Source organism: Leopardus geoffroyi, chromosome B3, assembly GCF_018350155.1.
Source record: "Leopardus geoffroyi isolate Oge1 chromosome B3, O.geoffroyi_Oge1_pat1.0, whole genome shotgun sequence".
NCBI classification, from domain to species: Eukaryota; Metazoa; Chordata; class Mammalia; order Carnivora; family Felidae; genus Leopardus; species Leopardus geoffroyi.
Genome location: NC_059337.1, coordinates 53488104 through 53506698, shown reverse-complemented (window position 1 = coordinate 53506698; position 18595 = coordinate 53488104). Strand labels below are relative to the sequence as shown.

Genomic DNA, 18595 nt, shown 5'->3' with positions numbered 1-18595 from the left:
GAGCTGCTCTAAGCAGCAAATCTTGACGGGGTTAGTATAGGCTGGGCTCTGATTCGTAGCCTTTTTGTGGATGGTGCGTTTGCCTTAGCAGAACTTTTGGCAAGAACACCTTGGTACAGGCATTCTGGAGCCATTTGACTTCTGTTCAGATTGTAAGTTTCTATTTCAGGACCTTATGTCTGAAAGTAGCTTTAGGTAAAACCTGCAATCTTCTCCAGAGACGCCCTTCAGTTCATTTATATATTCATAAAAAGTGAATGGTCACTGGCTATTACCTTGCTTGTATAACCTGTTGTTGTGAAAAGCAAGGATGGGGTTGATGCAAATTACTGGTCAAAAATGGACCAAATTACAGCCTGGAAACTTTATTTATTTATTTATTTATTTATTTATTTATTTATTTATTTATTTTGTGGTTGTTTTCAGTACTAAGGATTCACAACAAATAGTGATTAAATCTGAGATAGAAATTGCTCAGAGTCAAGAAATGCAAAACAATCCCTTACTCTTTTCTGTGAGAAAGGATGCTTTGTAGGGTTAACTCAGGGTTCTTCACCCAATCCTTCCCCAATGCTCCCACTCTGTGTGGAGTAAGGAAGGGGCCATCAAAACGTGGTCTGACTTGGGACTTTTCTCTCACTGGTTCTGTGTGGTGAAGGGAAAGCCATCTCTGAACATTATAAAACTGGCTTATACTGTGAGTTTCTAAGCTGGGTTACTTAGAGCAGGATGATTCATGAGCATTCTTTACATCCTGCTAGTGATGGGATCTTTGGGGGAACATGTGTACCCTGAGCTTGGCTGAGCATAGATCTCTTGAGCTGAGGAAACTTGGCACCTGTGTTTCCTTAGGTATTTCTCCAGATGGAGTCTGGGTCTTTTTGGCCAGGGGCATCCTTACACCTCTCCAGCTCCCTTCATCTAGTATTCTTTTCCCTCTTCGCTCAGCCAAATTTAGTGCAGAGTTCTACAGACTGGCGTTTCTCTCCCTCCAAACTTGCCCTCTGGGAAGAACCTGAACAGTTTATTTATGTTAAAATATAAATGACTTAGTGATTACTTTTCCCAGAAATAATTTTATGGAAACTGAGACAATCCCCTTGTTGGTATAAGTCAAAGGAATAAAGCTCTAATTATGGAAATTCAGATATTGGCTAAGCATCTTTCTAGTGCCTCTGAGGCAACATCATGTTTACAGTTAGAGTATACATATATCCAGTTTGCCTGGGACATTCTTGGTTTCCACCTATTGCTCTTGCGTATTTACTAACAGCGTTCCCTTTCACTCTCAAACATCTGGATGATGAATTAAACAGTCACCTTATTTGTGGCTCTTTCTCTGCCTAAAGCCTGGAGAATAGCCGCAAGGCAGAACCTTCTCAAACTTACTTCCTAGAGTTAGCTTCCCCTAATAATTTCTATGCCTTTCCCTCCCTTTTCAAATTTCGTTCTCAAATTGGAAAGTACTACAAGACAAATGATAGTACCTGGCATATTATTTTTTTTTCAGCAGTTGGTTAAATAATGTAATAAATCTTGGTTCTTGAATAAAATCCTAAAGGTGCACATCTTTCCACTATCAATTTAATTGTCCTGATTTCAAATATTTCCCTTTATGTCTTTATGTTTGTGTAGGGGAACATACTTCCTCTAATGCTTTATTGCATTATTTCCTCACATTGGCATTTTGATTGGGTTGATTCCACTTTTTATTTCTAGAGCTACAGTGACTTTGGTCACAGATTTTTGTCCAAAGGGCATGCAATTAGAATGTTATGATCCTGCCTTTGGGCTCTACATCTTATCTGAGATAAGAGCCTGGAGTTCATTCCCAGCTAGACTAGCCTAAAGGCAAACTAGAACACCAATAAGTAGCAGTGGGCTATGCCTGCATGCATATAAATGGCATTTTAAGAAGATAGCATAAAGCTACAAAGTCATAATATTACTTTAGAGAGAGACTGGGGCTATAAGAAGCACACCATGCAAGCACTTACATTTTTAGCTGTTCTAAATTCTCTATTGGTTATTATGAAAGTATATGTATATTCATTCGGGTTTTTACGTCAAGGAGATATTTTAATAGTTCTCTTTGCTTGTGCAGCTGTTTCCCTTAAATATATTGGTATACATCTTACAACTTACTTTTATAAAAAGCCAGGGCAAAAGGAATTTGTCTTGTTACTTTTATAAAAAGCCAGGGCAAAAGGAATTTGTCTTGACATTTTGCTTAGCACTCAGATCACAGAATTTCTAAACTCAAGCATGACGAAAGAATTTTCATAATTTTGCCCCTGTAACCCTTTGGTTCCAATTGGTTAGAAATTAACCTATTTAATGTCCTCTGGAGCAAAGGGTTAAATCCTAGCATCAAGGTTAATTTAAAACAACAGTCAGCCTCCTGTGCAAACATTCTCTTCCACTTAAGGACACGCTCATTTTTTTTTTCCATTCCAAATGCTAGTTTACAATTCAGTGAGCTAGTTTTCTATTTATAGCGTCTTTGCCTTAAATGTTTTTGCCTTCCTGATATCTCTTAAATATCAGGAGTTATTTCTTAAACACAAAAAAACATATCTACCTTTGCACCAAAAATACCCAAGAAAATTATCTATAAAATTATCTATAGCAGTAATAGCCGTGACAATATGAAAACAATATATTAGTACGAATGAGAAGATATTAACAGGCTGCCTCTTTCCATTAGCTGAAGAACTTAGACACAGAAATAGTAACTGAGTAAAAATAAAAATGAACATGTATAATCTCCTGAAGGGAATGAAGAATACATTCTAACTAGACGGAAAGATGATATTCTAGTTTACTAATTAAAACCTCTTAGATTTATGGTTGTAGTTCGAAAGAGACACGATGGTTGTGGACCAGGAAGGTGGATTAGTCAGGAAAGCTGGCTTGGATCTGTCTTCAGGCCTAGGCTCTGACTCGGCTTCGTAGGCCCTGGGACTTTCTTTTGTCAGGACATCTACAGGAAGTCAGAAGAAAACAAATGAACAAACGAAATCTCCATGTATTCATTTTTAGCTTTTAAAAATTTGTGTCTATATATGTATACTGTATAGATAAATATATGCCTGTATATGTACTTGCCTGCATGTGCTGATTTTTTTGTTGGGATCTTAGGTGCAGAAAGTTGAGTTAATGCCATTCTTCAGTGACTGGCATATTATCATTATTGATCCCTCTTTATATATCCATCCACCCATCCATCAATCCATCCATCCATCCATCCATCCATTCCTTTTGATCATCATACTCTACTCCCATTCCCCTATCCTCATAGGTACTTTAATATATTTTATGTGTATCTTTTTTACTTGAATGTGTTAGCAACTTGTGTATTACTTTATGTGCTTGTATTTTTAGTTCACATCAATAGTATTGCATTCTGTCTTTTGTCATTAAGTACTATGTTTTGAAGATGTGTTCTTATTCTTATATGGTATGTATAATCCATTGCCTCCAACCTATTCACTTTGTCAGTAATGGCAACCCACATTACCTCCAACTCCCCAGCAGCATAAACAATGCTCCAGTGAACATCCTTTTCCGTTTTCCTAAGAGACGAGTCTAATTGATATAAACTGATACTCATTGTCGTTTTGAAATTTTGTTTAAAAATTTTCTCCCAATGGGAGAGCCAGTTTTCCCAACATCACCTAAACATATAGTGATTTGTGGTTCCACTTTCACTGCATAATAAGTTTCCATTTGTACATGGGTGTGTCTCTGAGTTCTTCTCTCTGTCCAAATACTTATTTCCAGTGAGCAAAATAATTTCCAGTGAGTTATTGTTTCCCAGAGAAATAGTAACTTGTGTAGATTTACCAGGGAACCACCCCCTCTTCTGATTACGGGGCAGATCAAATGATAAATCAGAAAGTTTTCTGGTGAGCATGGAGTCAAGATAGATCATTTTTAAGGGATATTTTAACGTGTGCATCTAATCTAGCTGAAAATCTCTGCCCCATAGAAGAATAGTTGTCTGCTGAGCAGCATCTTTGTAACTAGGCAATGATTATTTGGTTCTTCACCTCTATGCTCCAAACAGATCTGCTCCCTTTTTTTCAATACCACATTTGTTCTTCAGGCTAGCTGGTACAAGTCATCATTGTACTTCATTGTACATCATACATTGCCTTCTGAGATGACTCCAAGTCACTTCAGCTATACTTAATTAAACAGATGAAAGGTAGTATAGCTTTAGGACACAGGTGAGTTTGCATCCTGGTTATACCATTTCTTAGCAGACACTGCATAATGCCTACCTATCCGATTTTTCACTGCAATTTCCCCACTTCCACTCTCACCCACTCCCATGTCTTCCTTGCCGCATTTTTGAAGCTGGCAACATGTCCAGTCTCGGGGAATTAATTGTGTTTGTAGCCACATGCAGATGTGACACTTGGTGCGGCGTTGGACACCCTGTGACCATGACAAAATGGCTTAAGATGAAAAAATCAGCTTATTTATGATGGCACATCGGAAGGATGGAAGGAGTTTGTGTTCTGAAGGATACCATAGAGCTGCTGAATCAATCCTGGAACTGCCTACTTCCAAACCTCTCGTTAAGTAAACAGTAAATGTGCTTGCGGTTAAACACTTGCTACTCAAATGTGGTCTGCAGGCCAGCACTGGCATCACTTCATTGCTTATTAAAAATTAAGAAACACCCCCACCCCCAAACTACTGAATTAGAATTATTAGTTTAACAAGATCCCAGATAATTCTTAAAAAAATTTTTTTAATGTTTATTTATTTTTGACAGAGACAGAGCATGAGCAGAGGAGGGGCAGAGAGAGAGGGAGACACAGAATCTGAAGCAGGCTCCAGGCTCTGAGCTGTCAGCGCAGAGCCCAATGCGGGGCTCGAACTCGCAGACAGCGAGATCATGACCTGAGCCCAAGTCAGACGTTCAACCGATTGAGCCACCCAGGCGCCCCAATCCCAGATAATTCTTATGCATATTAAATTTTGAGAAGCACTGGTATAAGCCATTCCTCACAAATGTGTAATTCTTGCAGCTGAATTCATCCTGATTGACACACTGTGACATTGACCACGTTACCTAAAGCATCTAAACCTCGGTTTCCTTATCCATAAAATAGGAGTGATAATCAATGTCTGGCATATACTTAGCACTCAATGTTAGCTATCTTTACTGGAGTCTGCAAACATCCTTAGTGTAGGTGGTAAAGTGTGATTGCAAATGCAATGCTCTGCCCTTCCAGGATGGAAACTGGGTGTTTCCAGGCCATCTGTGGGGTGAGGCTTTTATTGTCACTGTTGCTGCCAGGAGTATAGGACAGACTATTCTAGCAGCTACTTTCCTGAGAACTGACAATTGACAATTTGTACCTACAAGCAGCAGGTTTGATTTATTTTTTAACTTCCTTAAGCTCAATAATAGAAGTCATTGTTTAGAAATGACTAGGTCTGTTTGGCTGGACAGTAAAGATACAGGCTGGCTAAGGAAAGCAAAGCATATTAGGAAGGAGTGAAGGACAAAAGAGATTAAAGAAGGAAGACAGTTTAAAAACTTGTATATGTGCAGTAGGACAACTGGTGGGGACTTTTGTAAGCTTGCATGTTGAGTCATCAAATGGTAAGCTGAGGTCCTGGTAGGCTTGATTTAGAACAATAAAATGATGTGTACATGCCAAGCATGCACTAAAATGCAGTGTATTTATATCTTATAGAAATACAAGGCATGAATACAAACCATTAATGTATTTGTGATGCTCTACAACTAAAACACGTTTGTCACAAAAAGCATCACTAAAATATTAAACGTCAATAGAAAAGCAAAATACCTTGATGACCTCTGAACTGCGCTGTCTCAGAACTTCTCTGTGAGGCCCTACTCCTTACTTTAGGCTGGAGAGAAAGGTCAAGAGGACACCTGGCTCCAGACCCAGCCATATCAGGGGGTGAAAGGTAGGCATGGGCCCAACTGAAAGTAAAGGCTCTGACACCCCAAAGCTCAAAGGGGCCTCAGTGAAACACAGGAAAAATGGACATAGTTGAACTAAATACTTGGTCTGCCAACTAGGGCACCAGGGTACAATACGGTTTCCCAACATGACTGGGGAAGGCAGGGTGTAAAGAAGGTAGATAAGACACAAGATCCCAAACAGGCAGAAAACTGGCTTTTCCTGCTTACCATGGTTAATCAGTGTGGAATGGCCTCTGGAGGAGGGTTTATAGCTCTGGTGCAGGATCCAGCAAAAGCAAAGCAAGGTCTATTCCTGGAATATAAAACTAAAAACTCTAAAAGCAGGACTAAGCTTTACAAAAAGCACCGGAACTCAGGCTAAGTAGCAGTGCCCATCACTAGAACTAGAACAGGGGGCCTCATGTGCATAAGGAACTGCAACTCCCTAGTTCCCTCATGGACAGCACTGGCCAAGTCCCAGGTTAGGTCTGTGTCACAGAGGAAATGGTGGGAAACAGAGAAGCCCCGTGGTCAGCACTACAAGAGTACCTGCTGCTTTAGGCCCTTACCATTTGGGTGGGCCAAGCTGTGTAAGTGCTTTTTATCCCAGCCCTTAGATGGGTGAATATAAGGCTTTGAGTGTGATTAAGAATCCAAATTCAATGGCTGAACACAATAATTTCTTATTCGTGTCACAGTCCAACATGAATTGTTTGGGATCAGGTTGGTGGATGTTTACACAGTCATTCAGGCGATTCAAGCTCCAAGCATTTCCTATCTTATGGCTCTAGTATCTTCTCGGGCCTTGAAATCCTCCACTGATTCCTCTGCATCCAACTGAAGGGACTGAAAGAGTGAGGGAGAAGCTAAGTCCAGTATTTTATGGGCTAGGCCTGGAGGTAGGTCCATCATTTCTGCCTACTTTCCATTGGTGAGAACTAGTCACGAAGCTCATCCTAGCTGCAAGCGGACTGATAAACGTTTTCCAGAAGTATGCTGTGAAGAGAACACAAATAGTGATGAATAGGTAGCCAGTCTGCCACAAGAGAAGGAGGCAGAGGCTGCAGCAGGAATCAGTTTTATAGGAAGTAGGTTAAAATAGTTTCTCTTTTAAAAAGTTAATTTATTTATGGGAAATGGCAAGAAATAATAATTGGTTCATTAGTTGATTGGTTTATTGCTCTATTCACGTGATCAATAAAGAGTTTATTGAGGATTGAGTGTGCTGGGCACATCAAGAGGAATTTATTTAACACATATTAGTGGAGTGCTACTATTGCCAAACAGTGTTCTAGGTGGTAGGTCTAGAACTGCAAACAAAATTAGTCAATGCCGCTGAATTCCAGTGACCTCAAATTAGTGGGAGATATAGACATGGATGCTAAAAAAAAAAAAAACCCATAGTGGAAGATGGTAAGTATTATAATAGAGAGGTACTATGGAACCCAGAGGAAAATGCATCTGAATTTAGCTGGGGTGGTAGTGGCCTGGGAATAATAATATAGCTAATATTTGTTGAGTTTTTTCCCAGGTGCTAAACCCAGTAAAGTTATTATTCTCATTTTACAGATGAGGAAATGCAAGCAGTGACGAGTTAAATAACTTCCCCAAACTTGCTTAGCTTATGAGATGGAACTCACATTTGAACCTGAGACTGGCAAATTCTGAAACCCATACTCTTTCCTTTATATGCCATCCTGTGTTGACAGAAGACATAAGGGCTGGTTCTTAGAGTAGAGGTAGGAGTTGGATTGATGATAAGGTGCAAAGGCCTTTTAGGTGTTGTGAACAAGTGTGTGCAAAAGCATGAGTAGTAAAAGAGCATATTGCATTGAGGAAACTGTTGTGAACTAGGACAGACTAAACTAAGTTGTAACAAATACCCCCAAATCTCAGTGGCTCAACACAACAAAAATTGACTTCTCACTTACACACTGTTCCAGGCAGGTCGACCATGGGTTTTGCTTTACATAGTCACTTAGGGACCTATGAGGCCATTCAAGGCAGAGTAGAGAATGTAGAGTAGAAAATGTAGAGAATCAGGCATCAACTTTTTTCTGCCTCAGCCTAGAAGTGACACACATCAATTCCCCTCTTAGGACACTGACCAGAGCTAGTCACATGGCTCCAACCAACTGCTATCAGCTAGTCAGGGTGTGGGAGAAAAATGAAGTAGTGTGTGGGTATTACTGTCTGATGCCTCTTGCATCTACTTACAAAAAATTTTTTTAACTTATTTTAAGTGGAGGTAGAATGCATCAAAATAAAAAATTCTGACTCCTGATCTAAACCTTGGTGACTGGTCTGATTTTAATTTGTCTCAGGTAAATTCTCACTGGAGGATTTCTGGAAAGTATAGATCAGTTCTAGGCTGAACCAAGATTTGAATCTCTCTGAGCTTTTAGAGAGGATCAAACTTTCAGACAAAACTTTAGGTAGGTCTGGAACGGAACCACTATGTTCCATGGAACATAGATTAACTTGGACTGGGCCAACACTTGGGCAAGATAAAAGTGTGTTAAATGATAAATTCAGGATATTTTATATAACTTAACTGAGACTTTTCTCATGATATTATTGTGTGAGAAACAAGCTTTAAAATGAAAATAGAAATGATTTTTGATTTTATGTGTTTACAAATCTCTCAGTAGGCTGTTTAATGGTAAACAATTGGAAAAAATGCAAGTAATTCCATAACCATAGGTCCTTAATAACATGGTAAAGTAATATATTTTGAGAGTCTACATTCCAAAATTTTGCATGTAACTTTTAGTGTTAGAAGGGTGAAGGGTTCGGCAAGAGGTTGAAGAGATGAACAAATAGATTATTTGTATTAAAATCTTTTACTAGTCTTGTGATTAATCCCTCAGGAGTTTTTAAAGTGGTGTGCTTTCTTTATTCCAAGTTTCTATCAAAGTTTGTATCTTAATCTTATTTTAAAAACAACAAAGCAACAAAGAACCCAGAAATGGACCCACAAATGTATGGCCAACTAATCTTTGACAAAGCAGGAAAGAATATCCAATGGAATGAAGACAGTGTCTTCAGCAAGTGGTGCTGGGAAAACTGGACAGCAACATGCAGAAGAATGAACCTGGACCACTTTCTTACACCATACACAAAAATAAACTCAAAGTGGATGAAAGACCTCAATGTAAGACAGGAAGCCATCAAAATCCTTGAGGAGAAAGCAGGCAAAAACCTCTTTGATCTTGGCCACAGCAACTTCTTACTCAACACATCTCCAGAGGCAAGGGAAACAAAAGCAAAACTGAATTACTGGGACCTCATAAAAATAAAAAGCTTCTGCACAACAAAGGAAACAATCAGGAAAACTAAAAGACAACCGACAGAATGGGAGAAGATATTTGCAAATGACATATTGGATAAAGGGTTACTATCCAAAATCTATAAAGAACTTATCAAACTCAACACCCAAAAAACAAATAATCTGGTGAAGAAATGGGCAAAAGACATGAATAGACACTTTTCCAAGGAAGACATCCAGATGGCCAACCTATACATGAAAAAATGCTCCACATCACTCATCATCAGGGAAATACAAATCAAAACCACAATGAGATACCACCTGACACCTGTCAGAATGGCTAACATGAACAATTCAGGCAACAACAGATGTTGGTGAGGATGCGGAGAAAGAGGATCTCTTTTGCGTTGTTAGTGGGAATGCAAGCTGGTGCAGCCACTCTGGAAAACAGTATGGAGGCTCCTCAAAAAACTAAAAATAAAACTACCCTACGACCCAGCAATTGCACTACTAGGCATTTAGCCACAGGATACAGGTGTGCTGTTTTGAAGGGATACATGCACCCCCATGTTTATAGCAGAACTATCAACAATAGCCAAAGTATGGAAAGAGCCCAAATGTCCCTCGATGGATGAATGGATAAAGAAGATGTGGTATATATATATACAATGGAGTTTTACTCGGCAATCAAAAAGAATGAAATCTTGCCATTTGAAACTATGTGGATGGAACTGGAGGGTATTATGCTAAGTGAAATTAGTCAGTCAGAGAAAGACAAAAATCATAAGACTTCACTCATATGAGGACTTTAGGAGACAAAACAGATGAACATAAGGGAAGGGAAACAAAAATAATATGAAAACGGGGAGGGGGACAAAACAGAAGAGACTCATAAATATGGAGAACAAACTGAGGGTTGCTGGAGGGTTGTGGGAGGGGGGATGGGCTAAATGGGTAAGGTGCATTAAGGAATCTACTCCTGAAATCATTGTTTCATTATATGCTAACTAATTAGGATGTAAATTTAAAAAAATAAAAAATAAAATTAAAAAAATAAATAAAAAATAAAAACAACAAAGCAACGAAATGATTCTTAGGCACTCACCATTGATCAGTACTATTTTTTTTTTTAATTTTTTTTAATGTTTATTTATTCTTGAGAAACAGACACAGCATGATCAGGGGAGGGGCACAGAGAGAGACACACACAGAATCTGAAGCAGGGGCTACCGGCACAGAGCCCAACGCAGGGCTCAGACTCACAAACTGCAAGATCATGACCTGAGCTGAACTCAGACACTTAATCAACTGAGCCACCTACCTAGGCGTCCCATGATCAGTACTATTATACTCTTGTTTTATAGACAAGTAAGCAGATCTCTGAAAAGTTAAATAACCTAGCCAAAACATCAGGCTGGAGTTCAAACCCAGGATGACTGATCAGAGTTCATAGCTTTTTTCAGGTTTACTTATTCAGTAGACAATGTGAGAGCAAGCAGCAGGATAATTGACAAGAGGGTGAATGAAAATTATTCTTTACCTAATATTTAAATCTGGGCCATCAAGCAAAATTTTCAAGGAAACATTCTTTATTTTCCTGATCTGCTCATGCAAGAAATGTTCTTGCTACACACCCCTGGGGAATTCTTTTTTTTTTTTTTTTAATTCCCTGAACCACTGCAAGAGTGGGTGGGCTGGACACATTAACAAGTCATAACATGAAATCAGCTGTGACAGGCCTTTCTGTGTCCTGTCATCAGCTTCCCAAGTGTCAGAGAGGTGGCTCAATCTGTACTGCAAGTTTGTGTTGCCACCAACCAGAGAAAAAATAGTGTACTGGGAATACACTGTGCCAACCATTTCAAGACAAAATGATCTTAATTTCTTTTTAATAACATAATTATCCCAATTAGACTAAATGTTTATAACGGGAAGTTCACTCAGTAGTGGTGAACAGATTTTTTTTTTAAAGACTTTATTTTTTAGAATAGTTTTAGGTTCACAGCAAAACTGAGTGGAAAGTACAGAGAGTTTCCATATACCCCCCGCCCTAATGCATGCATACCCTCCCCCATGAACAACATTCCCCACTATGGTGGTACATTTGTTAGGATTGGTGAACCTACATTGATAAATCATTATCACTCAAAGAATAGACTTTTTTAACTTGAAAGACTAGTTGTCTAATTCCAAATGACCCAGCCAGACAACTGATATATTCATTGTGAACATTCAGACTAAGTATTATCAAAAGTAGCCTTTGTTAGAAGTACATATTTCTAGAATGATATTCAGAGAGTTTCTGAAGATTTTAATAAGGTTTTTCTCTCAATGGGAATAGCTTTATGTTTTTGTGGGTTCCCCTCACCCCATCCCTGGTTATTTCTCATTGGAAGCTTAATAATCCACAGGGGCAGGAAAGGATAGATTGGCAGTTTGCCCAAAAAATAAGGTCTATGCGCAGACTGACTCTAGCCCTGACTAGCCCTAAGCCATTCTCATTGTCATAAAGTAATCAGAGTGGGAGAAAGCACTCTCATTTCTCCTCCAAAACAAGTTGGAAAAGAAGAATTTTGAAATCCATTTTGGAACCAGCGGAAAATGTGTTAGCAACAATAACATGAGTAGTTAATATTTATTGATTAAATAGAATTTCTACTATGTGCTAGACACTATGCTAAGCCCTTTGTATATGTTGTTTCATTTAACCCTCATAAGCATCCTATGAGATAGGTATTATTATTATTCCCATTTTACAAATGGATAGAGGCTAAGTACCATGCAGAAGGGCATATCACACTGCTAAATTGCAGGACTGAGATTTAATTTCAAGTGTATTAGAGTAGGGTAACTGGCTTAATAATCCCCCAATTCATAGTGAAGTAACAAAATAAAATTTTTTCCTTTCTGGGGCAAAGTGCAGGATTGATGGTCCTCATCAGGTGGCTCTCTTAGGCAACTCACCTGTAAGCCGGGTCTCATGTACCCATGCCCCTTCCATTTTGTGGCTTGAGCATGTTGTAGCCTCAAGACCTCCCATCATCAATCAGCCTGATGGAGTGATGGAAAGAGACCATGGAAAACTGAATAGAATGTTTTATGGCTACACCTGGAAGTAGTGATATCCCTGCTGTCCACGTTCCATAGGCTGTCACATAGTTCAACCCAGATGCAAGGGAATCTGGGAGATGTGGTTTAGCTCCATGTTCCAGGAGAACAGGCAGCCTGCATATTGGTGAACCCAAAAAATCTCTCCACGGCAGATTTGTCTGACTTAGGACTGTAACCACTAGACTCTTCTGTAACTCTACTCTCCTTCCCTAATCTTTGACCAGAGGTAAACTATGAAGTCTGATACTTAATACCACATGACATAAATCCATTTGGGAGTTTAAAGACAATAAGAAGTGGTATAGTGCAGCCATTGTGAGTCTAGGAACCAACTCTAAACCTGATGACCTACTTATACTAGGTGACCTTGGGCAAGTTTCTGAATCTCTGCTTTTCCTCATCTATAAATTAAAAAATAATAATATTTTCCTTTGCATGTCTCACAGATTCCTATGAGGGTCAAGGAAATATTTTATGTAAAAAAAATTATAAAAAGTATAGTGATTTACAAAGTGCTAATATGATTGATATAGATAATAATCACTACATAATATTGGAGACAATGAAACCACTGGGAGTAGGGCTGGTCATGGAATGCTTTGTGGGAGAGGTGGAATTTGAAACTTACCTGGAAGAATGAATAATATTTACACAGTAAGAGAAATAGGGAGAGGGATTCAAGGCAGGGAGTATTGGACTATCAATCAAGTAGAGGCTGGAAGGAGCAGTCTGCTTGCAAAACACTGAGAAAACTGCTTTTCCTTGAAGGCTTCTGAGGTTGATGTGGGCAGGGCAGTGTTCAGGGTGCTGTCAACTCTGTCTCCCTTAAGCCATATGTTGAGATATTTCTCTGTGGGCCATGCACATCTCTGCATATCTTGCAAGTGAAGCACTGATTGAATTTTGTTCCCAACTACCTTGTCAAAAATGTTTGATAGTGATACTGTGTCCCTCTGGAGCAAAGGGCAGGCATGTTGATTGCCCACTATAAAAGATTCAAAGGAGATAGCAGCCACCTCCAACACATCATCATGACTGCTTTCAGATTGCCCAAGAAACCCAACATTGTCCAAAAAGAAGACAAAAAGTTCATCTGGCACCATCAGACTAATTATGTCAAAATTAAGCATAACTGGCAGAAACCCAGAGGCAGCGACAACAGGGTACAGAAAAGATTCAAGCGCCAGATATTGATGCCCAACATTGGTTATGGCAGTAACAAGTAGATGAAGCAAATGCCTAGAGGTTTCTGGAAGTTTCTGGTCTACAATCTCCAAAAGTTAGAAGTGCTGCTGATATGCAACAAATCGTACTGTGCTGAGATTGCTTACAGAGTTTCCTCTAAGAACCACAAAGCCATCCTGGAAAGAGCAACCCAGCGGGCCATAAGTCACCAATCCCAATGCCAGGCTACACAGTGCAGAAAATAAATTGACAGTTCCTGTGCAAGTTTTATTGGTTTTAAATAAAACCATAAAACTCTGCACAGGAAAACAAAGATTCAATTTCTCGACGCTCAGAGTTCTTCATGTACAGGTGTTAACTGGCCCTATTCACATTGCCTTGTAGAAACTAAGTTTGGGGGAACTGGCTTTAAAAAATGCAGATAACGTAGCTATTAATATTGCTGTCAGTAATAAACTATTTTTGTCTCTGACCCAGGAGTCTAATACCTTCTACCATCCATGAAACTGTGACAAGCTAACTTGTTAACTTGCAAGTGGGGTAAAACTCAGACGCTCTGATATTCTCGATAGAACCTCTCCCTAGGAGGGATTTCACTGAACAACACTACATGACAGGTGGGGTACTAAGTGCTAGGGATACCAAACCAAAGTCACAGTTAGTGCCTTCAAGGAACCTCCGATGTCCAGATTGGGGACTTACTGAGTTTGGTACTAGTAGAATTTCAGCATGACTAAATCACTAAGCTGGTGAACATGCACGAAGGAAGATCAAACTCAGACTAAAAAAACCGTAGCCACAATTGTGATTATAGCACAACAGGGTAGAAACCATATGGTGTTTGGTTCTCTGAGAATAGGCAAATTGTCTACAAATGGCAAGACCTGAGAAACACAGAGGTACATGGAGACTTTAAAAAGGCTTCAGGGGCACCTGAGTGGCTCAGTCATTTAAGCAACTGACTTCTGCTCAGGTTATGATCTCGCAATTCCTGAGCTTGAACTCCACATCGGGCTCTGCACTGACAACTCAGAGCCTGAGTCTGCTTCGAATTCTTGTGTCTTCCTCTCTCTCTCTCTCTGCTTCTCTCTCTCTCTCTCAAAAATTAATCAACATTAAAAAAAAAAAGCTTTAAAACAGTACCCTTCAGTGCTCAGTCTGCTAAGAAAGATGGCTTTAGACAAACTTGTTCTTTCTATAACTCTTGAATACAGTGTCCTGAAGGGTGACTGTAGGAGCATCATTTTCTGGCCCAGAGAGCAATGAGTATGCCTGCTGCTGGTGATGTTGGTAAGTCAGATTTCTAACCCTGGAATTGCATCTAGAATAGGAGAGAAGGCAGGTACTATGTTAAATGTGGGCATGGCCAATGAACAAAACTATACTCTGAAGGCAGGAAAGTCACATATAGATGGAAAAGGATCTAGAACCTTAAGGCTGTGGTCTATGAAGCAGAATTGGATTCACATTCAGGGCCCAAGAAACTCTTAATTTTTAATAGATAGGGGCTCTGTCAGAAAATTGGATGAGGACTTACGACAATCAGGAAGTGAAGAAACTTAGCACATGAGGTACATTGTAGTCTAGGTCTGGCAGACAGTGCTAACAGTGCTAAAACAATTTAGTAAATCAACAGGGTATTCTAGGCTTATCTGATAAATTACATACAAATAGGTGCTACATACAAAAATGGTGTTTGGGAAAACTGAGTACCTGACAGTGACACTTAATATGTAACAACACAGGGGCGCCTGGGTGGCTCAGTTGGTTAAGCGTCCGACTTCGGCTCAGGTCATGATCTCACGGTTCATGAGTTCGAGCCCCATGTCGGGCTCTATGCTGACAGTTCAGAGCCTGGAGCCTGCTTCTGATTCTGTGTCTCCCTCTCTCTCTGCCCCTCCCCCGCTCACGGTCTGTCTCTCTCTGTCTCTCAATAATAAATAAACATTAAAAAAATATGTAACAGCATAAAACCAGGTACTTTATACATATGGCAGGCATGAGTTTGGCCCTTGAACAGAGAGCAAGAATCCACTCATTCAACATGTGTATAGGGATAAAGCAGTGAATGAGACAGACAACATCCCTGTCCTATTTTATTCTAAATGAAGTTAAATCAAGCTCTGAGCCACTTTGGACAAAGGAGATGAGAAATCCAGAATTTGTCATGTTTATTTGGGGGGGGGGATTCATTAGGGGTATCTTGTACCTTCTCCAGGTCTTACACACTCCAAAATATTATGAGACAGGCCCTCTGGTCTTCAGACTGCATTAGCTACCACTCCTGGGTAACTGTCATCCAAATCCTTATGGTCCTAGGCCACCCCTAAAAGTTATATGGCCTAGAACAAGAGTACAAATAGAGGTTCGTATGCCATATATTAAATATTTTAAAGTTATAAATCAAGCTGAAAAACTATTAAGTAGACTAGATTCTATCATTCTATCTTGATAAATATAATTTTGTAACAAGCTGGGAAGCCTGCTTTGAATTAAGAAATTGGGGACTTCTTGAAGTTCTGAATGTGGCAATGTAGGAAAGGTGGCTCCTGGTCCTACCTGTGGCTTGCCCTCTTTCTTTTCACACCCCAGCACTGTCCTGCCCAATAAGGGAACTTGCACAAATGTGTGTATATTGTCCAGCTTGCACATACAAACTCTGTTTGCCAATCCCCACTTCTGACAAAAGGTCACATTTTAACTTTCCCTCAAGTGAGGGTGTACACACAGGTGCACAGCTGTCTTCAGGAAGATGGACACTGGAAAGATACTGGTGCAGAACTTGGAAGCAGTTCAGAGTAATTTGGTCTGGGAATTCTGGGGTCTCGTGTATGTAAAGCATGGCCTAAAAGAGTGAGGTGTGGGCTCTGGGTGTGCATGTCCTTTGTAGACCTCTTGCCCCATAAGGAGGGATGCAGCCAATGGAAGGCCAAAGCAGGGACTTCTAAAATGTTGGAGGCAGCATGGGAGCTTGTCTCACCCAGGTGTACAGGTGATACTGTCCATGTGGTTGGGTGATTCCACTAATTTTAAGCAAGGCTTGGGCCAGGGATCTAAAATTGAGACACTTGAAGTATAGGTCACCCATCTTGTTCCCTGAGATGCAGCACACTACTAAGTCAGCCATCATTATAAGAGGCCATGGCTCCAACTACTGTGTGGAAGTAAGGCACATGTCCTTGAATCTCTTGAAACCCATAAACCTATCCCCCTAAACATAGAAATATGTTTCCCAAATAGCTTTCTCTTTAGTTTTTGCCTTCTTCTTATTCTCCCAACTCTTGGTGTCTCCTGCCAACTGGAACAATATAGCTATATCATCTCCAAGACTGTTGTGTTCTGAGCATCAAGCAACTTTTAATTTTGGCCTTACAACATTAAAGCTATTAGACACTCCCTGAGGCAGACCTGGCTGCTTTCCTTGGATGGGGGAAGCAAAAATACCTACTGCTACCAGAACAAGATAGAGATTAACACCTCAAATAGTTGCCCCACCAACGATAGGTATTATTTATGGAGATATAGTGGGTTTGCTTCCAGATGACTACAATAAAGCAAATACTGCAATACAACAAGTCAAATGAATTTTTTTTGGTTTCTCAATGTATATAAAGTTATGTTTATACTATACTGTAGTCTCTTAAGTCTGCAATAGCATAATGTCTAAAACCCAATGTACATCCTTAGTTAAAGAATACTTTATTGCAGGGAACCTGGGTGGTTCAGTCAGTTAAGTGTCTGACTCTTGATTTTGGCTTAAGTCATGATCTCATGGTTTGTGGGATCAAGCCCTGTGTTGGGCTCCATGCTGACTGAGCCTGCTTGGGATTCTCTCTCTCCCTCTCTCTCTGCCCTCCCCCTGATCATGAGGGCTCTCTCAAAATAAATAAATAAATAAAAATTTTTAAAAAAGAATACTTTATTGCTAAAAAATGCTAACCCTCATCACAAATGTTCTTATTGGCATCTAGAGTGGTGAATCCTTTCCAGAAGATTTTCAATTTATTTTGCCCAGATCAATCAGAGGAATCACTACCTATGGCAGCTATGGACTTATGAAATGTATTTCTTAAATAATAAGATTTGAAAGTTGAAATTGTTCCTTGGTCCATGGGCTGAAGAATGGATGCTGTTTTGGCAGGCATGAAAACAACCCTAGTTGTACATCTCAGTCAGAACTTGGGTGACCACATGCATTGTCAATGAGCAGTAATATTTTGAAAAGAATCTTTTTTTCTGAGTAATAGTCTCAACAGTGGGCTTAAAATATTCAGTAAGCCATGTTGTATACAGATGTGCTGTCATCCAGGCTTTGTTGTCCCATTGATAGAACACAGGCAGAGTAGATTTAGCATAGTTTTTAAGGGCCCTAGGATTTTTGGAATGGCCAATGAGCATTGGCTTCAGCTTAAATCATCAGCTGCGTTAGCTCCTAACAAGAGAATCAGTCCTGAAGTCACATACTGACTTCCTTCCAGCTATGAAAGTCACACATGGCATCTTCTTCCAGTAGAAGACTGTTTTGTCTACACTGAAAATGGTTAGTGTAGCCATCTTCATTAACCTTCTTAGCTAGATCTAGATAACTTGCTGCAGCTTCTACATCAGCACTTGCTGCTTCACCTTGCACTTTTATGTTTTGAAAATACAACATAAAAATTTTCTTTAAATTTTTTTTAATGTTTATTCATTTTTGAAAGACAGAGAGAGTCAGAGCACAAGCAGGGGTGGGGTGGAGAGAGAGAGGGGGACACAGAATCTGAAGCAGGCTCCAGGCTCTGAGCTGTCAGCACAAAGCCCCACTCGGGGCTCGAACTCACGTACTGCGAGATCATGACCTGAGCTGAAGTTGGATGCTCAACTGACTGAGCCACCCAGGCGCCCCCATAAAAGTTTTCTTTAAATCTTGTGACCCAACCTTTACTAGCTTCAAACTTTTCCCTCACCTCTCTCATCCTTCATAGAATTGAAGAATTAGGGTCTTGCTCTGGATTAGGCTTTGGCTTAAGAGAATGTTATGGATGGTTTTAATGGGGTTTTAGAGTGATTGGTGCAGATTAGAGCTGACAGCCAACAAA

The 18595-nt window shown here is 39.8% G+C and overlaps 1 long non-coding RNA gene across 3 annotated transcripts in view; it reads right to left on the bottom strand.

Moving 5' to 3' along the window:
• Nucleotides 1-2804: 2804 nt before the first annotated feature.
• LOC123583026 overlaps nt 2805-18595 on the bottom strand; it is an 89556-nt gene continuing 73765 nt past the window's right edge. Inside the window, exons 4-5 of one of the 3 annotated variants that reach the window (XR_006704707.1) lie at nt 6876-6949; nt 2805-2983 (exon numbers count right to left, since the gene is read on the bottom strand). This is a non-coding gene — a long non-coding RNA (uncharacterized LOC123583026). Of the gene's footprint in view, nt 2984-5684; nt 6950-18595 lie in introns of those variants that run through there. The other 2 variants (XR_006704708.1, XR_006704705.1) reach the window with 2 other exon arrangements.